The sequence below is a fragment of the Sarcophilus harrisii genome, chromosome 3 (assembly GCF_902635505.1).
Source record: "Sarcophilus harrisii chromosome 3, mSarHar1.11, whole genome shotgun sequence".
Classification (NCBI taxonomy): domain Eukaryota; kingdom Metazoa; phylum Chordata; class Mammalia; order Dasyuromorphia; family Dasyuridae; genus Sarcophilus; species Sarcophilus harrisii.
The window spans coordinates 251,934,725-251,956,557 of NC_045428.1; positions in this window are offsets into that span (position 1 = coordinate 251,934,725).

Consider the following 21,833-nt stretch of genomic DNA (forward strand, 5'->3'; position numbering starts at 1 on the left):
TTTCTTTTAATATTATATTTATTCACATTCACTTTTATTTTTCATTCTTTTGATTTTATTATTTCTTGTTGCCTTGTCTTAGTCTTGTTATTAACTTCACCTTGCCCAAGTCTAGTTTTCAAGGAGTTGTTTTCTTTATTAATTTTTTTAAAAATCTTTTCCCATTTGGTTGATTTTTTAAATTTATTTTTCTGATTTTATTTATTGCAGCTCTTTTTATGGTGATTAAGAATTAGAAATTTAAAGGAAGCTCCTCAATTGAGTTTTAAACAAGATAAACAAGTTATAGTATATGATTGTAATGGAATATTATTATGTTATAAAAAAATGACAAATAGTATGATTTCAGAAAAGCCTGGGGAAAATTACATGAAGTGACGCACAGTGAAATGAGCAGAACCAGGAAAACATTGTATCCTGTAACAGCAATATCATATAATGAAAAATCATGAACGACTTAGCTATTCTCAGCAATGCAATGATCCAAGACAATCCCAGAGGACTAATGATGAAGTATAGTACCACATCCAGAGAAAGAACTGACATTGTCTGAATACAGATTAAAACATGCTATTTTTCATTTTCTTTCTTTCTTTTTTTTTAAAAAAATTTGTATAAATTCTTGTACAAAATAACTAATATTTTAATGTTTTACATAATTGTACATATATAACTATCTCTGATTGCTTACCATCTCAGGACAGAGGATGAGGGGAGGAGAGAGAAATAGAGTTTGGAACTCAAAACTTAAGTATTTTGACATATAATTGGAAAAGAATAAAATATTGCATATTTAAATTTTTTCCTGGCTTTCTTGGATTGCTTTTATTTTTTTTTTCCTATTTTTTTCTTTGATTTCTTTCATTAGATTTTGAAGTCTTTTTAAAGTACTTCCAAGAATTTTTTTTTGGGGGGTGGAGCTTGTGACCATTTAACATTTCTCTTTGAAAAAGAAGTGGCTTTTAAAAATTCACTATTTTCCTCTGAATGTGAACCCAGATTTTCTCTATTCTCATAGTAATTTTCTTTGTTGAGTCTTTCTCTTTAGCTTACTCATTTTTACTTTTATTTTATTTTTAGCAGTTTATTATTATAATCAGGTTCCAATTCTGAGGTGTGGGGAATGGTATCTCCACCAAGATTCAGGTTTTTCTTATGGTTATTTTCTGAGCTCTGCCTGTAGGGTCCAACTTCAGGTATTCCTTTCCACCTCTAAGCCATGAGTAGGGCCTCCCAACCCAGTCACACTGTCCCTCAAATGCTCTTGCTCCCTGCAGCCCTTCTGATGGCTGCAAATTTGAGCTCTTCCCTTTACCCTGCAATCAAAACCAGGGCCTCAGCTTTCTTGCAAATACTCACAGCCAGCAGCAGGGTTCAGCCTTTTTGCTACTGCACTTCCCAGAGCCTGGTGTGGAGGAAATTTAGAGAGTCTAGAAGTTTCTGTTTTCTATCATCTTCCCAGAATCCTCTCTTAGTGATAATTTTTAATGAATAATTTTGATAAAATTTCTGAATATTAAAGTTTAAATTGTATCTGGGACTTTTCTTTTATTCCTGGACCAAAGAAGTTCTCTGTCACAAGCCAGGACTGATTTCTCTGAATGTTGGAGCCTCAGGCAAAGTTCTTACTGCTAATAACTAGAGCTCAGCTTCTTAAACTATGAGTGGCAACCTCATCTGGGGTCCCATAACTGTGGGGATTGTGATTATTATCAGCAAGTGCTTGATTTGTATAGCTATTTTATATATCTATAATCCAGGGTCCCGTAAAAATTTATCAGGTGAAGAGGGATGTGAATAGAAAAAGTTTAAGAAAACCTGGACTTGAGTGGGTGGGGAGTATGAGAGGAGAATCAAAGAAAAGCTTGTCACTTGTCACCACATGGCCCTGGGGGGAAAAAAAGCCTCAATTGGAAAGGATCAAGTCCTCCAATTTCCTATTGGGAGGAGGGAAAGCTCTTCTCCACTAAACTTTATTTACTACCTCTTATTTAATAATAAAAAATATTATTCTGGTAGCAATATAAAGGACAAGTTTTGGGAAAAAAGATCTGTTAATAATCTTTAATAAGCTATTGCAATAGGTAGGTATTACTTGAATATCCTCTGGGCTAGGATGATGGTGTGTGCGTAGGTAGACTGATAGATGTAATAGAGATGCAATTGACAGGTCTTGGCAATTGGATTGGGGCAGGTAAGTGATATAGAGCAAAGCTTCTAAAAATGTAGGTCGCAATCCCATGTGGGGTCATGAAATTGAATGTGGAAGTTGTGAAAAATTTGGCAACAGCAAAAGGAATCAAATATTCTGGCAAGATTTAATTCTTTATGTAAAAATAAATAAACACTTCCTTCTCATTGATATGTAAATTTGCCTTCGTGTTTAATAAATGGTAAAATTACACATATACCAAAGATTGTTTTAAAATAAATTTCTTTATGATTTGATTCAGTAAATGTTTGATTTGTATACCTATTTTATATACCTTTATATTTGGGGCTGTGCAAAAATTTCTCAGGCAAAAAAGAATCACAAGTGGAAAAAAGTTTAAGAAGCTGGTATAAAATGCTGGACTTGGCATTAGGAAGACCTGAATGCAAATGTTGCCTTGATATTTACTACCAATGTGTCTGACTCTAGAAGAGTCATTTAATCTTTGTAAAGCCTTAGTTTTCTCTCTGTGAAACAGGAATGATAATAGCACCTATCTTTTAAGGTTGTTTTGAAGATCATATATGTTAAAGCCCTTTGTGAACATTTAAATGTTTGCTACTATAATTATTATAGGAATAGTAAGAGGAAGAGTCAAGCTAATCTTCAAATAACAAATATGGGAGACAGAGTAAATTAAAGTACCACACAGAAATTTTTTTTAAAAGTCATAATGAGAACGGATTTAGAGAAAAACATGTTTGGTTTTGAACATGTGAAGGTTGAGGTGCCATAGTGAAACCTCTATGCAGATTTTTATCTGGGGATAGGATATACAGATTTGGGTACCATCTACCTGGAAGTGTTAGGTGAAACCTTGAGAATGAGTAGGATTCAATTTAATTCAATACAACAAATTTATGAAGCAACTAAGGGAAGAATATTAAAAAGGGAGGGAAGTAGAGGGCAAAGGACAAAAGATAAGGAACCAATGAAAGAGGTGAATAAGAGAAGTAGGAGGAGAGCAAATTCAGTGTGTTGTCTAAGAGGTCAAGTAAGAAGAGAATATCCAGTAGGAGGTGGTAGTCAACTATTGCAGTATGGTTAAGGAAGATGATAATTGATTAAGAAGTCTTTTAATTTGTGATTAGAAAGTCATCGGGAAGCTTAAAGAAAGTAGTCTCTCTATAGTGATGGAGGAGTGGGGAGAGGCAAAGCCAAATTTCAGGGAAGTAAAGAGGAAGTAGGAAATGGGAAAATGAACCTATTTGAGTGATTATTCCAAAAATTATATATGTTCAAAGTAAATCTGATGAACAATTTAATTCCTATTGCATATTAACAAGTATTTAGATGAAATAGATATCTATAGGATAACACATTTTAAACATTTAGGAGTTATAAGCATGGTCAAATTTTTTTTTACTTAAACTAAGTTAATATAATTAATTGCATTTTTTTCCTTTGGCCAATTCAACAAGCATTTTAAAGCATCTGCTTCATTAGCCTTTAAGGAAACAAATAAAACACTTCTTTTTCTTCCTGGGATGAGGAAACATGTGCCTGCAAAATTAAACACAAAAAACATACCAAACACTTTATCCAGGTGAAAGGCGATGCTCTTAATATGAAGAGCAGTTTGTTAATAATAGAATGGAAGTTCCAGAGGGCACAATGAAAAGCTAAATGGAATTAGAAAAATGGGAACAATGATGCTGACATAAATGTGTATGAGAGAATTGAGGTGGTAGTCTGAAAGAGAGCTTCAACCTAGTTTCCTTTCAACCCAGAATCCCAGGAATTGTGAGTCAAGCTACAGGGAAGTAAAAATGATCTTTTCATTAACAGTAGCAGAATGACATGCCAAAGAAAGTGATACTTGCATCTAGGACTATGATCTACATCTGGTCACTGGACCCAGATAGCTCTGGAGGAGAGAGGTAAGCTGGTGACCTTGTCCAGTCTTTTCTCATTTAAATCCAGTTCACTTACAAGCCATGATATCACCTCTCTGATGTCATGGTACACTTCCAAAAAAAAGGACAAACAATGTATAAGCCTTGAGAGCAGATAACTTTATTAAAAACTCAAGCTAGGAGAGCTTGTTTAGAGAGAAGAACCATGATTAAATAGTGGAATAGGTTTAGAGGGGTGAGAACAGGTTTTCCAGAATTAGGAAGATTTAGAATGTTTAAGTAGTCAGTGGCAAGGGAGAAATTGAGATGAACCAAAGAGAGAATGGCAGTTCAGGAAAATTATGGAAGAGGCAGGGAAAGCAATCAAGGCCACTGATAGATAGATTAGCCTTGGAAGGAATCAGGAAACTCCAGTGACATAGAGAAAAAGGAGAATGTGAGTGAAAGAAAATGTTTTGAAAAATGAGGAAGGTCATATCAGATGGCTTCAACCTCAGTGAAAAAGGGGGCTAAGTGATCTGCAATAAATGTTGCAAGTTGGGGTGCATTTGGGATTGAAAAGAGAAGAGAAATAGGTTGGAAATGTTGCTAGGAGGAATGAATTAAGGGTCTGATAGAAGGTTTGTCAAGGGCAGAAAGGTTTGTCAGGCAACAGCAAGAATTCAGCTGAGGCATGAATTTGTAGGAGATGCAATCAATTTGATGTCCTGACTTTCTCTGGCAATACTTAACAGTCTTGGAGCAGGAGTGGAATAATTGGATCGTGGTGTTTATCCAGGAATAAGGCTTTGCAGGTCAGGATTTTTGGATAGCAGAGAGGCAAGGGATTCTGGGGAAATAGCTAGAGAAATATTGAAGTGAGACCCTGGGGTCAAGAAAATACTGGAACAAATGAAGCTAGAATAAGAGGACTAATAGTAGATAAAAGAATTAAGACACAGTGTTAAGCACTTAAAGCTTCAGAGTAGGGAGAGACGTTGGTGTTCACTTATTCCAATCCCTTCATTTTACAAGAGAGAAAGGAAGTTAACCTTTGAGGTAACAATGCCTTGTCCAAGGTCACACAGAGTTAGAATTTGAATTTAGGTCTTGTGATTCCACAACCAGAGTTTCTTCCATTATAGCACATTGTCTCTTAACATTAGAGGAATATTTATTAAATAAAAGTTAATTGATATGACATACTTGGTGGGTACAATTCAGATTTGGAGAAGGAAATAGCAAACCATTCTAGTATCTTTACCAAGAAGAGTCCATAAACAATAGGGTTCACAGGGTCATAAAGACTGAACAAGTCAGATTAATGTTAGACCCCAAAATTACCCTCAAATATTATATTAGAGACTTTGACAAATTATGTAGTAAAGTAAACTTTCAGAAACATTTAGACTTGAGTCCCAGAGAGTTCAAAGGACTTGCTTAAAATACTTATGCTTACAATCATATTTTATGGCAAACCACTAAGCTTGACCATTAAAGAAGAATATTTAGAAACCCTTGAATATGCCTAAGTCAGATTTTGTTGCAAACAAGTAGTCCAATTTCCCTTTGTTCAGTTGTTTTTCAGTTGTATCCCACACTTTGGATTTGGGAGTTTGTTGGCAAAGGTTTGCCATTTTAGATGAGTTTGATGAGGAAACTGAGCCAAACAAAGTTAAGTGACTTGTCCCGAGTCACATAGCTGGGAAGTGTCTGAGGCTAGATTTGAACTTGTCTTTCTGATTCCAGCTCTGGGGCTCTATTCACCAGATGCCATTTAACTTCCCTAAGCAAATGGGTATGTGAGCATCAGTAGTTATGAGTTTAAATTCTAAAGGAGTTCTTGAAAATGATGAGAGGGATTAAAAAAAAAACTGCCTTGGAATAATTACTGAGCTGGATAACATAGAGAGTATTAAGGGAAGGGTTGTTAATGATTGTTATCATCTGAGCCTATTTGATATTATCACAGATTATAGTCACAAATGATGAGGTTTTAATGCTTATGTCCTGTGATCCCTGTAAGAGGTCACAAGTGAAAAAGACGTGATTGACTGAAAAAATAAGATAGCTCACACTCTTGGGGTCTTGAAATTGATGAAGTTCAATAGTATGAATTTAAATTTAGGAACTAAAAGCATTGGTGGAAGGAAACCCCAGTGCTTAAGCCAGAGAACAGTAAGGATGAGGAGAGGGATGTTAGCCCTTTAAGTAAAGGGACACAATTAATTTACACCTATTTGTGTGTTGGTTTCAAATCTCTCTTGAGACCCAAAGTTCCCTTGACATCAGACAACATCCCTGGCAGTGACCATGTAATTGGGAGATGGGCAAGGAGGCATCTGGATTCAAAAGCCATTTGTAAAGCAAACAAGCTAATCACAAGGCAAATTGAGGGCCAGCCAGCTATCCCAGTGAACCAAACAACTGTTTCACTGACAGACAAAGGATGTAGTTGCTAAAAGGCAGTCCTTTGGGGTCACTCTGCACAAAGGCTGGCCAGGTTTTATGGGCCATTGGTGAACCGGCATGAATGCTGCCATGAACATTTCTAACAAAGGGGCCCTTTAAGGAAAAGAAGTTTTATGGTCTTCAACAATAATTTTGAATGTGTTCCCTGACTTTGAGTAGGAAAAGTAAGAGAGGATTTACAGCTGATGGAGTGTTATCCCCCTACTGTGAAATTCTAAGGGTTAACATCTGTACAGAATGGTCTCAAAAAGCCAGCAGGTCAGTCTACTGGGAGTAGCTTAGGGCTAGACATTAAGAGTTTTGAGGGACTAGGATTATTCAGCCTGGAGAAATAAGATTCCTTTTTTAAGTAAATAAATCATCTCCTTAAACTATAAAGAGCACTGAAATAAAAGTTGTGCTTCTTTCCTAATAAAAAGAAGAAAAAATGAAGAAATGAATTTAAATGACAATATGAAGGACTGGGAATAGATCAGTGAAGAAGAAACTAAAAGATTTTGATGTTGAAATGCATTGTCAGGGAAGGGTATGGATCTCCCTAGGTCTATTTTCATGGTCTTGCTCTGGTTTGCATCTGTGATTTCATCAACGAAGTGTGAAAATTGCCTCCAAAGACGCAAATCAGTCACTTATGGAAAGATTGAGAGGTTAGGAGACTTGTCCATTGTTGTGTTGCTAAAATGTGTTCCAGGCAAAACTTAGAGTCAGATCTGTCTGACTCCCAGGTCAGCCCTATAGCTCTCCACCATGCTTCTTCTCACCTAGCTTTAAAAATAGACTAGATTTTCATCTGTCTGAGATATTTTAACTGTGACTTGACTGAAGTAATAAATGGATTCTAAATGGCTTACAATACCCTTTCATTTCTAGGTTACATTAGGATTGTTAGAGGGGAGAAACCATGTAAAGAATGACCACTAGGTTAGCAATGGACTTTTACTGCAAGCACAATTTTGGTAACTTTGGGGACATATTCCAAATTGCTTTCCATAATGTCACTTTTAGTCAACACTGAACACCTAATCCAAATGAAGACAAACTAGAAAACGATATGGGTGAATTCTCTTACTCCCTGAGCAAGTTTCATTGTAAAGACAGAAGCAGAGTTATCTCAAGTGAGGTTGGGACTTGACTCCTTTTCCATGTGAACAGCTCAGATCATAGAATCAAATTAAGCCGTTGGAAGACTTAGAAGGGATTTTTGAGATTTTCTGATCCAACCTTGCAGTGACTGTTTGCCTTTCCTGTTAACGTTTCTAGTAAGAAGGAGATTGAGGAAGTTAGCGGTGATTTAGCCCATGATTTGGATGTCTTAAGAAGAATAAGGACTCTGGAACAAAAAAATGTTGGGTAGTACATATACCAATCTGGAGGTTTCAGAAAAAGAAACCTATTTCACAGAACTGAGGAAGGATAGATGCTTTGCTGATAGATAATTCTTTAAGAAAACAGAGTGGTTTATGCAAAACTGTGCCTAATACTCAGTAAATTCTTGATGCAGTATAGCCTTTTAAAAATGTATACTTTCCTCCTCTGTGGTTCAGTGAAACACTAGATTTACTAAAAATGCTGTAATTACCACTTAATTCCCATTTTACATTAGTATTGCAAGTACTTGCAACAACTTTATTTTCTTGCTTTATTTATACTAGTGAAAGGGCACTTAAAAGCAAATTATGCTTGTCTCCATATATCTCCCTACCTGTTTAGCTCCATGTTTATGTGGTGCCTATCACCATGGTATCTAAGTACTTAGGCAGTCACATTAGATCAAATTCATTACCTAAGAGAGGAAGAAAAACATACTCCTCCTCAATTCCCTCAGCTGAAGCTCTTAGTTAAATAGCAACAGCTAAATGAGACCTGCTATACTCACAATTTTTTTTTTTCAGTTTCCAGAGCAAAGAGTGGAAAATTTTTGGCAAAGAGGTGACTTCCTTCCTGGAGATAGGGATGGATGGCTCAAAAATTAATTTAGAATATCTATCAAAGGGTGGGTCTAGATGTGCTAAGTGTTTAAAATTGGAAAAGAATTCAATTTCATTGCACTCCAAATATCAAATGGAAACCATTTTTCATGAATGCAACATTGTGCTCTGAGCATCTTTCATCTGAAGACTTCAGCTACTAATTCATCACTCATCAAAAGGGGAATAGAGGAGAAAAATGGCAAGTATTAATATTCCCATGTTATAGACGGGGAAATGGAGGCATGGAGTTTTAACTAGATAGTCTCTTATTTTCAGACTAAGTGGTAGGTTATCTGGCAAAGTCTTAATCTTCTTGGTTTCTTCTAGACATCTTTGTTTTAAACACCAGGATTTCTATAGAATTTCATAGATTGATAAACTGTTGTCATATGAGGTCAGAGTAAATAATGAGGTTTGACATTGAGTTGTCTTGGGGCTTTCTTTAACTTTGGTGATTTTTTTCCTTGGAATTCCCAGATTCACATCTAACCTAGTCACCTTATTGTCACCTTATTGTCTTGCCTGGTCTGGTATACTTATTATCTCTCAACTATTGTGTCTGTGCCAGAAATCTTTTGGGCAAGTATCAGAAAGAGGACTCTCCTTAGTATACATCCAACTCTGGCATTTAAAAGAAAATAGCAGGACACTCAGGAACTGTCTTTTTCGAGAACCTCAGAATTTGTAAGTGGAAAAACCCTCCAAGCATTTCTGTCAAGTTGGGGTAGGAGAGTGAATTTGTACAGTGTCTTTTTCTTTATCTGCCCACTTTGGGGATTATTTTGGAGAAGTGAAGAAATCTAGTAATGGATATCCTGCATATATTGAGTAAGATCAATCTATTTGATTTATTTCTATTAATTCTGATGAAAAATTTTTATTCAGTTAAATACACATACAATCCACAAAGATCACATTTGTAGTCAATAAAATAGTTGCAGCAGCTAGACTTTTAAGTATAACTCTGAGGATGAGAAGTTTGTGGACGAAGTCTCTTCCATCTATAGCCACAGCAACCATGACAAAGGTCAGTGTGGATTTGCAAGGGAAAAAGAGTAGGAGTGGAATGCTTATAATTTGAGCATCTTCCCTGCTGCAACAGGAATGATGGACAGGGCTGAGCATTCACCCTGGTCCCTTTCAGAGGACTCAATGTGCCTCTTTGTTCAAAGACATACAAGCTACAGCTAGAGGTTGATTTCCATGTGTGTCTGTGCCTGGGACCTGTGTCAAAGATGATTGGCAGATGAACCAGAAAGAATCATCTTCTCAGTAGTAGACTATATAAAGAATGCAAAAAGTTCCCATATCTCTCTCTTCTCTTATTTCAAGCATGTCATTCTGGGACTAAAGTAGCCTTTCCCTTAGATTTTCAACTGAGGGAGAGGAAAGGAGGATTTCTGTCCCTCTCCTCTCCAGCAAAAATGGCAGCTACATGCACATGGTAGCAAGAATACATTCATGCCTCGGTGAGCTTGAGACTTGGACCTTAAGTCCCTGAGGTTGCTTTTTCTGATTTTTGTCTGTTCCTCAGTCCAAGTCAGTGAACAACACTTAGTACTGGACTTTTTCAGACTTATTAGTGACCTCATACATTCAAGAGAAGAGATGATTTTTGCAACCCTTTCTCAGAAGAGATGACCATCACCGAAAGGAAGCTGTAACTGAAAGGACTAGGAAAACCCCAACTGTGCTGTGGCTTTCTAAGATATCTGGGCTTGTGAATTATCCAGATAATACAGATCTCAGGCAAAAGGGAAATATCTGTTGAGTTGTCTTATGAAATTGTCTTTACCTCCCATATATAATAGAAATAATATGTTACTGTTTCATGTTTTAAATACTTTTCAGGGTAAACTTATGAGTAGTTTGTGTGTTGAGTATCTTTTGACGTAAAAGAAGCAAATAAATAGCTGTTCTATACCTCTACTTATACCAATGTACTTTGTACATCGAGTAGGCTTTTCTAGGAAAGACCTGATTAATCCCTTTTTGAATCTGCCCTAGATATGTGTCATAACTAAGTTTTGTTTAAGGCAGCTAAGAGGTGTAGTGGATAGAGCACTGAACTTGGTGTAAGGAAGATCTGAGTTTAAAATCTGACTCAGATACGTAGTAATTCAATGATCCTCATGGAAAAACTTCTCTCAACCTCAGTTTCTTCATCTGTAAAACATCGATAATAATAACACTTACCTTACAGAATTAAAGAGATTTTATCCAGAATCCCAAGGTAGGGACATCTTGATTCAGAGTGTACAAGAAATAGTCTTATCTCTCCCCACTTTTTTTAATTCTAGGTCCCTTCAAGACTGAACCTAGACCACATGAGTTCTAAGCTAGAGTTCTACCTTTTGAAAAAAGTCCCATGGTCCCTGGGTTAATGAAGGCAACACAGGGAAGAACTCTTCAAGCCTGGCATTGCATCAGCCCTGGTCCATGTGGCAAATACTTGTTTGTCCAGGTCAGGAATGGTATTCAATGTTTCCCTCTAACATGCAGGCGCTGGAAATTTGACTTCTATGCTACAAAACTGATGCCATTGTAAATCTCTCTGAACAGACCAAATAGGGGATCTAAGAGGAGGGAATGTAATTAGTTTGATGAATCTTCTTTTTAAGTCATTTTTTACACAGAGCTATCATGGAATTGTTGGCTCAGTGATATATTCCCCAAGTTTCATGAATCCTTAAACATGAGCCATTTTTCAAAAGAGTTGAGCTAGAAATCATAATTTATTGGTAAAAGGATCAAGTGCTGCATTGATGGTCCTTAGGACACATTCCTCTGTGGCTGGGGCAAGGATACTTGCAAAGATATCTGAGCATTAGGCAGGGATTGAATTCAATATGTTTCTCTGTTCATCTTGTTATCACTATGGTGTACCCATATAGACGCTTACCAAGTCTATCTAGCCAGCCTTCTTTGGCCCATACTTAGAATAGTTTGTCTGAAACAGAAAAAGAATTTATATATTAACAATAGCACTGTGAAGAAAAAAACTTTGAAAGGCTTAAGAACTCCTATTAAAACAATGACTAATCAGTACTGCAGAGGACTAATGCTACTTCTGCCCACCTCTTTTTTTCTCATCTAAAACTTTCCTCTCCCCTTTCTCTCTCCCTCCAGAAAGGTAATGGATTCAAGATGAAGAATGAGAAATATATTTTTGGCTTCAGCCAGTGTGAAAATTTGATTATGTGGGATTTGGCTATGAATATTTGTTAAAAGGGATTTTTTTCCATTGGGAGTGGGAGGGGAGAAAGGCTAATGATGTGAAGAAAGAAGGAAGAAAGAAAAGAAGGAAAGAAGGAAGGAAGGAAGGAAGGAAGGAAGGAAGGAAGGAAGGAAGGAAGGAAGGAAGGAAGGAAAGAAAAGAAAAAGAAAAAAGAAAGAAGAAAGGAAGAAAAAGGAAAGAAAGAAAAAGAGAGGGAAGGAAGAAGGAAAAAAGGAAGGAAAGAAGGAAAGAAGAGAAAAAAAGAAGGAAGGAAGTATAGAAGAGAATAGGATAAGAGCCAGAAAGAATCAGATAAGCAGGACAACTTTAAAAAATTAAATGTTGAATTTATTTTATATTTCAAAAGAAAAGCAAACTGTCTGTACTAGAGTTTGGGTCATAATTTTCTTTTTTGTGTTTTACTCTTCATTGTTTGATATTTTTCAAGTTTAGATCTTTTTTAAATTCTAAAAAACTAAAAAAATAGAATAGCTAGTTATTTTACAGATGATATAATGCATACTGTCCAGTAGAATGGTGAATTTTATCTACATTGTCTTGTTCTCTGACTTTTCCCAAAAAAGTCTTAAATAGGATAAATATGCAGTCAGATAAATAAGCTGTTTGCTTATAAGCATTTCATATGCATTTTCAAAGCTTTTCTAAGTTTTAGGGTAATTTTCCTCATGAAGCTCTAGTCTTGAAACGAAGGGGAAATGGTAAGAAATAGAAAGAGATAGGAGTGTTTTCCTCTAATATCAAAAGGTCTCAGTGGATAATGTTTAGCTATTGGCATTGAAGAGATACTATTTGAGAGATATGAATAGGAAGAAGAGGTTGAATTCAGGAGGCACTACATTACCAAAAGTAAGAAGCAGGTGCCTGAAGAAAGAATAAGGGGTCTTTGCAATAGGTCCTGATTAGGTCCTCTTTTATGTATACCTGGTTCACATGTATGAGCAGAAAAAGGGGAAAATGTGTCAAGTGGTTCTTCAGCCTTTTAGTCCTGGCCTTATCTGAAACTTAGAGATATGTAAAAACAAAAAATAAAAACAACAAAAAACAAAAATTCAAATCCAGAGGCAAAGCCTGTCGGATTTTATTCTGAAAGAGTGATTCACTTTGCTTATGTAACTCAGCTTCCCCCCAAGCCTGAGGGGGTTTGAGAAGGATAGCCCTGTGCTGTTAAATTCAGTGGAGGGACATGCATAAAATTCTGAATTGGGAGAGAGAATTCTGAGTATGACTGTATTATGTCCTTAAAGGGATTTGCTTCAGTTGGTTCTAGACATTCTCCTAGAAAGATCTATAGTTAAAAATCTCCTGAGAGGTGGTTGAAATAGAGATCTTGGAATGAGGGACTACAGTCCTTTGAATAATAAATATAGGGAACTATGGACATACATGGGAGCCAGTCCCCATTACATTCCTGACTTCCAAGGCTTGTAATTCTAGGGACAGAAGAGAGAAGAGAAGAGAAACTGAGAGAAGATTTCCCTTTTTCTCTCTTTCTTAGTTTGAGCTAAGATCTCATCTCACTCCTAGCTGAAGAGTTCATTTACTCTTGTATATTTTGGTATATGCTTTTGTATATATTCTGATCCATTGAATTTTAATTTCAATTTTTTGTTTTCTTGGATAAATGAATTTATTTTCTATTCATTATTTGTGATGGAGGTGGTAAAAGACTGGCAAATGTTGGCTAAGGGCTACCTTTCTCCTTAAGAATGATCAGGGAACCAGCTTTCCCCCACCCTGAACCCTGATGAAAGATGCTTGAGGAGTAGCAAAGAGTTATAACTGTAGCCGGTTACTTTCTTAGAGATTTGCTGCTTTAGTCATCTCATAATTTGCCTGCCTCTCCTCCCAGCTAGTATATTGGTGCTGTAGATATGGTTCTTCTCCTACTCTTTTCAGAAGTGGACAGACTTTAGACCATATCTATCCATGTATTATCATTATCACTTATGTATCTATATATTAACATAGGGCAGTAATTTTGTACCTGCACATCCTCCCTAAGTGCCCCACAAATACATCTTTACTTAAGAAGAGAAATGCCGAGAAACCTGTACAAAAAGCATAGAAGGAGAGAGGAAGATAAAGAGATAAAAACTTGCTCAATGGGCATTAAAAATGAAGCAGTGGAATGCTGAAGAAAGGGAAAAAATCAGCAGAAAATCAAACTGATGATGTGAGGAAGGGACAATTGAGGAAAAAGGAAGCACAAATTGCAATGAAGAGGATTAAATCTGGACTGTATTCCTTTCTGGACTGTGCAGATCCAGGGAGTTGGTATTTTAATGAATTTCCAAGTTCTTTCTCAGTGTATCAGTGGGCCTCACCCAGGATAAGAAGGATGAAATATTTAGGTCAAAGCCAGACCAGGGGAGGGTTGTTTAACTAGGAACCTTAAGTTCTTTCTTCAAATAGTGGTGAAAAGGCAAGGGGAAAACAGTTTTCTTGCCCCTCTATGAGGATTAGCAAGCCTTTTTCATATTCTCTTTGTAACATTAAATAAACCTGTTCATAATAGCAAAAAACTGGTACAAGCTTGGAAACAAAGTGAATACCCACTGACTAGAAAATGCTGAGCAAATTGTGACCTGTGAAGATAATTGGATGTTATTATTCTCTAAAAACAATGACTATAATATGGGAAGACTTCTACAAAATGATACAAAGAAAAGTAAGCAAAACTAGCATGATAATGTCTAGTGTGACTATTATAATGTAAATGAGAATACTAAAAGTTTAATACTGTCAGTATAAGGACTAATTTTAATGATTAGAAAAGAGATGTGCAAGCACCTGCCTCCTTTTGGTAGAAAGATAGAGATTTCTGGGTACAAACTGGTGCCTATACTTTTAGAAGCTTAATTATGTCATTTGGTTTTGTTTAATTGTTTTTTTTAAATTATAAGTCAGGACTCATTTATTGGTGGTAAAGATGCATATTCTGAATATATGACATAAAAACAAAAGGTATCCATAAAATTTTTGTAAACAAAACTCATTCTTTATTTGATCTGTTGAGTATTTGCAAGGGGAGTTGCTGGTATCCTTTTGGGGGAAATGCTATATGCTGATGTTCCTCATTTGCTTCTATATGTGATTTCTCCCCCATGAGAATATGAGTTCTATGAGAGTCAATCTTGCTTTCTATTTGTATCTCCAGTGCCCAGCAGAAAGTAAGTGCCTAATAAATGCTTTTTCATCCATTTATTTTGTGGAAAGGAAAGTTATCTATTTGAATTTTCATGCTGATTAATAAGGCAAAACTCAGGACAAAGAGAATTAAATTAATTTATTACAACTATGTCAAAATAGCAATATGTAGATGGGCTGATCCCTGGAGATCAGTAATGTCTTCAAGGTGGGGCCAGCTTTTATTGACAGTGTTTATAGTGAGATGAAGATAATTCAGGTAAGTTGATATCAGTAAAAGAAGCTGGGCCTTTGCATCTCAATTCCTCCTCAAGCTAACAAATGTATGCAAGTGGGAATTCTGTGACAAAGAGCAGGTAATGTAAAAAGCTGCAGATTCAGTGTGATCTTCTCCAAACAGAGCCTCCCCTAACACTGATTGACAAGCAGGCAACTGATTCAATATAAGTTTCAATAATTTCCAAATATCATCTGAATTGTTACAGTGATGATGAAGTAGGATACATTGAAAAGATTTTGGAGCCAGAGGACTCAAGTTTGAATTCTTGCTCTGGATTTGGATTTCAGTTTTCTAATCTATTTTTTTTTAAAAGAGGAAGTTGTTCTACATAACCTTTAAAGCCTCTTCTACCTTTGCACCTATCTTTGCACCTATAAATTTCCCAGTGTTATCCTTCAAACACAGAGATTTTTCTGGTGATGATACAAAAAAAGCCCCCAAAACAAGCAAACCTGAGGGTCAATTGACCAGTTCACAGAAGATGGCCCAGATAAAGAAGTGTCAAACTAATCCTGAAATGCAATGGCCATGACAGTTGATCCCTTTATGAGGTTTGAATTACTCCCTTGAGTGAATCGAAAAGGGACCAATGAAATAGGATGAAGAATGATAGACTAAGCCTCAGGGTGACCTTTAAAAGTCAGTTCACTGAGTCTATGAGACAGAGTCCAAGAGGAAGCAAGTGCCTGATGGGGTGAATGGAACCAAAAAAAGAGAAGTTGTAAGAAATCACATGAAGCCATGAAAAGGAAGTTGCAAGAAGCTATGTGGAAATAAGAGAGCCAAATATTAAAAGGCACAAAGAAAGGGGCAAAGATTCTGAGAGTAAGTCTGCTTGGGATTTTTGGGCATGAGGTATATTGATGCAGAATCTGTTTTGTTGAACCCCTGTCCCTAGACTACATATCTCAAGGCAGTAATATTGTATTTATATCTCTCCCTTAAATTTCTGCATGATGGAGAATTTTATTTGTTTTTCTTTGCTTTAAAAGTATGTCTTTATAAATAGCAGTAACCTCTAGCAATTGCTAGGTGGAATTATATTTATTGGGAAAAACTAACTTTAATTTGGAAGGAAATATTTCTAGAGAAGGAATCTAAATGTATCAAAGATACATCTAATGCTGAGGTACTTTGCCAGAAGTTCTGTTTCTGGCTGGGGGCTTCAAGCTAACAAACTAAGGAGCTAACAAAAATATAAGGAGATCCTTTTGATAAATATTTATTTTGATACAACTTAGAGTGAAAAAGGTATACTTATTCTGATGAAAACCCATTTGGGCAATGAGTCAGCAGTAGGTCGAGGAACAAATAGATGTAGTTGAACATCTTTAAGCATAACATCACCTTCCTCAACAGTGCTGCACAAAAGTCTTTCAAAATATTCCTAGGCAGTAATGAATGTGTGATGTATCTATGAGTGTTAGCTTCATCCTATCTGGACATACTTTTTTATATGAGATAAAAATAATGGGATAGAAGAGGTCCCCACCTCAGCATATCTCGGGTAGTGGTGTCCATTAAGAATATTCCCTCCCCTCTTCCACTTTGCTCTTAGGCCTGATACTTTGAAAGTCTCACTAACTGAATTGATTAAGGGACTTGACTTAGAGAATTCTGATCTTTACCTTTGATCTCTGAGTTTTCTATGGAAACTCAGTGGTCAGTTATTGTCACCCTCCATGTCATTTATAGGTCCCAAGAGACCAACAGATCCAATTTTTAAAAATCTGGAATGAATTTGGCCCAGAATTTGTACTTTAAAAAAATCTTTCTTTTTAAATAAATGTTTATTGATATTTTATTATATCATTATAGTTATCTCAAGTATCTTTCCTCTTCCCCCTTCCAGAGATTCTTCCATATGACAAATAGTAGTTTTAGAGAGAGAGAAAAATCAGCACAACTGAATGATACATTGAAAACAATCTGAAAACGTACAATGTGTTACACCTGTGGACTTCCTACCTCCATAAAAAGAGTGTGTTTGAATGTCCTCTTATATCTCTTCAGGAACTATCTTTTTTACTTCTAATTAAAGGTCAATAAAGAGAAATAAGTGTCATTATTCCTTCTATTCTTTTATTACAAAATGACTGTTCTTCCTAGCCACTGGCCATATAACATAACTGCAATACACAACAGCTATTTTCTACCTGGAGTCAAATTCATAACAAATTCTTTTTTGGAATAGATTATTTTGTTCATCCTTTAGCATTGGAAGAATTAAAAAGTTATTGGAATTCAGGCATAGTTTTCCTGCCCTGAAGCCATATTTATTTTCCAATAGTTGAGGGGAGAGGAGGATAGCTGCGGAACTCTTAGCCAATTAGAATCCACTGGCTTGCAAACAAATTTTCCCATTAAGTTCCTGTGAGAAATGTACAGATTTGGTTGGTAAGCACTGGCCTGGGGCCCAGGGCTCCCAGTCCTCTTCTGCAAAGGAGTCCTGGCCAAGAGCCACATTCTCACATTTCACAAGTGTGGGAGAAAAAAAACTCGGACCCTGGGGAGAATGCTGGCTGCAGTCTGGCCTTGCAACTCACATGCTGTGTGAGGGAGGCTCCCATTGATGTTCCAAACCCCAGGGTTGGCATTTGAATGGAAAACATCAGAAGCCAGACAGAGCCAGTTCTAGTGGGGCTGCTGGCTCTGGGTGAGCTTATCAGAATAAATGCATTAGAGTCATAAGATCAGAGGCATCTAATAAAGTAAGAGGCTGCTAGATTTTAAGAGGGATCATAAAAACGCATGCCTTTCCTTGAGTTCTCATTATCTAATTGGCTCATAGTAACTATGAAGATGTTATATGTTTGCATATCTGGAACCCAATGGACTTTTGTAGGGGAGGAAGAAAAGAATAAGGAGAAAGATAACTAGTTATAAAGCATTGGGGCAAGATTTCAGGCTGGGAATATGGATCCCTTCAGCATTTCCCTCAGTTCTGTACCTCCTCTTTTTCCTCTAAGCCACTCATTTTCCTAAATGATCTTCCTTAAGTATATATCTGAGCATGTCATCTTCTCTTCCCCACATTTAATAAAATCCAGTAACTTTCTTTTATCTCTAGGATCAATTATAAAATCTTCTGTTTAGCTTTTAAAGCCCTTCACAAACTTTCCCTTTATATTTTATTCCTCCCTATATTCTTTACAATCCAGAGTCAAAGGCTTCTTTGCTGTTCTTCACATATTTCCCTCTCCCTGCTCTGAGGACTTTCATTGGCCATTCATTATATATGGAATGCTCTCCTGCTTCATCTCTATCTTTTGGTTTTTCTGGATTCCATCAAAACACAGCTTAAATAGCACCTTCTGCAAGAAGCCTTTCCCAATGCCCTCTCCACTAGTGTCATCCATTTGCATAGAATTATTAGAAACATATTGTTGACGCTGAGAATCAGATATCGAGGAAAATTTATTAAAGAAGAATCTTTAAGTTTCTGGCCAGAAGTGGACTCCACTCTTCTTTGAGAAGAAGGAACCCTGCTTGACCCACACCTAATACCACATACTAAGATAAGATCTAAATGGGTTCATGATTTAGACATAAAGAATGATATTATAAGCAAATTAGAGGAACATAGGATAGTTTGCCTCTCAGATCTGTGAAGAAAGAAGGAATTTATATCCAAAGAAGAATTGGAACTCATAACTGAATACCAGATAGATAATTTTGGTTATATTAAGTTAAAAAGGTTTTGTACAAATAAAACTAATAGTAAAAAAATTGGGAAATCATTTTACATTTAAGGGTTCTGATAGAGGCCTCATTTCTAAAATATATGGATAATTGACTTAAATTTATATTTCAATTGATTTTTCAATTGATTTTTTCAATTGATTGAAAAATTGACCATTTTTCAATTGATAAATGGTCAAAGGATAGGAACAGACAGTTTTCAGATGAAGAAATTAAAACTATTTCTAATCATATGAGAAGGTGATCTAAATCACTATTGATCAATGAAATGCAAATTAAGACAACTCTGAGATACCACTACACACCTCTCAGATTGGCTAAAATGATAGGAAAAGATAATGACAAATGTTGGAGAAACACTGGGACACTAATACATTATTGGTGGAGTTGTGAATGGATCCAGCCATTCTGGAGAATGATTTGGAACTATGTTCAAAAAGTTATCAAACTGTGCATGCCCTTTGACTTAGCAGAGTTTCTATTGGGCCTATATCCCAAAGAGATTTTAAAGGAGGGAAAGGGACCTGCATGTGCAAAAATGTTTGTGGCAGCCCTTTCTGTAGTGGCCAGAAACTGGAAACTGAGTGGAGGAGAATGGCTGAATAAGTGAATATGAATATTATGAAATATTATTGTTATATAAGAAATGACCAACAGGAAGATTTCAGAGAGACTTGGAGAGACTTACATTAACTGATGCTAAGTGAAATGAGCAGAACTAGTAGATCATGGTATGCGGCAACATCAATTATTATACTATGATCAATTCTGATCAATGTGACCTTTTCCAACAATGAGATGATTAATTCCAGTTCCAATGATCTTGTGATGAAGAGAGCCATCTACACATAGAGAGAAGACTGTAGGAACTGAATATCGATCACAACATAACATTCTCACTCTTTGTTATTTTTCACTTGTGTTTTGTTTTCTTACTCATTTACTTTCTTTATTTGATCTGATTTCTTTTATGCAGCAAGAGAATTGTATAAATATGTTTATACATATGTTTTAACATGTTTAACATATACTTAATTTCTTGCCATCTAGGGGAGGTGGGAGGGAGAAGGAGGAGAAAATCTGAAACACAAGGCTATGCAAGGCCAATGTTTTCAAGTTATCCGTGCTTATGTTTTGAAAATAAAAAGCTTTATAAAAAACAAAAACAAAAACAAACAAGCAAACAAACAACAACAACAACAATAAAAAAAAAAAAAGAGAAGAAGCCCTGAGCACAGAAGCAAGAGAAACTTTATACTTATTAGTTTGGCACAGTCCCTCCCTTCAATGAATAGATTGGTCCCTTAGTTATAATCTTTCTTATATGTATATGTATTATATATTTCCCCCTAAATATGTATAAACATGTTCCCCTTCCCTTGTCATATATCCCATGTTCAAAAATGGTGGAAAACTCTTCTTACAGGGTATGCTGTTTAATATTCAATTAGTCTGTTAAGCAGGCACAATAGTGATTTGATCAAGTCAGGTCATTGCCCCAATTAGTTTGGGGTGAATCAGATTTTATCTTAATTTTGTGATTTTCTCAAAACCATAAGATACTTTGACTGACTGAATTTACCTGTGCTTTCCTAACCCCCAATTTCTTGTTTGCTCAAGGCTTCTATTAATCACTTCGTTGTTCTGTAGAATCTTAACCTTCCTTAATCTCTTCTGAAAAATCTCTTGGTCATTGCTAACCACTGTCTTACACTACCTGGAAGCTTGCAACATTCTGTGGAAATCGAATTTTTAAGTATTTTACACAGTATGTACAGTTACTTGCATCTTATCTCCCCTATGAAAACATGAGCTATTGAAGAAAAAAATATGTTCTTTTTCTTTCTTTGTGTCCCCAGTGCTTAGTATACCACCTGGCACAAATGAATTTATAAATCCCTTTTTATCAGTCAACAAACATTTATTAGATGCTTACATGTACCAGGTACTGGGTTAAGTAAGAAAGGAAAATATAGCAAGAAAGATACTTCTCAAGAAGCTCACATTCTAATGGAAGAGACAATATGCAAATTCAAGATATAGACAGTATATGGGAGGTAATCTCATAGGGAAGGCACTGATGGGAAAGCCTCTTTAAAAAGATAGGATTTTAGTTGGATCTTAAAGGAAGTTAGGAACTTAAGGAGATAGAGATGAGAAGAAAATATACACCAATCTTGGTCTATGAAAAAGCATGAGTCAAGAGCAGGGACCAAGACCAAAAGAAGACCAATGTCTCTGGATTGTGATTAACTTTGTCCTAGAGATACTAGGATAGGAACTCATTAAAGACAATGATTGTCAGAATGGGTAGCCTAAGACTCACCCAGGGTTAAACTCAGTCCACAACTGCAGTGAATGAGAAAGAATATGGAAAGATGAATATCTCAGTCCCTATGGGCTCAGTCAAACAGCCCATTTTACATATAACATCTCAATGCTGGCATCTTGTCACTCCTCAATTTCAACTCCCTCAGGTCCCAGATTGATCTAGGAACTCCTCCAATGGTATTCCCTGCCTCTCTTGACATTTGATTTTCTTTCCTTGGAAAAATGTTACTCATCTTACAATGAAATCACAAGAGCCAACATTTCCAACTCTTATTAGTCAGGCTGATAACCTTGCCTAGCTTTGAAGGCAGCTGGGAAGACTTGACTCATCAATTCCATCTATTAGTCTCTAGCCCCTACTCCTAGATGAGTTAGGTCAATTGAATTCCATTCACCTCCTCCTTACCAGAGTACAGTTTGTCCTTCCCACCCCCTCTTCCTAATTGCTCTTACTTCTAGCCCAACACTTCTAATGATCTTTCCATTTTGCATTGTCAACATAAACATCTGTGATAGGCAAATTACCCAGAAGTTCAGAGAAGTTTCAGCAAAACTCAACATTTTTGTTACAAATGCACAGGATGATATTTCTCTTTTTTTAATAATAGCTTCTGATTTTCAAAATACATGCAAAGATAGTTTGCAG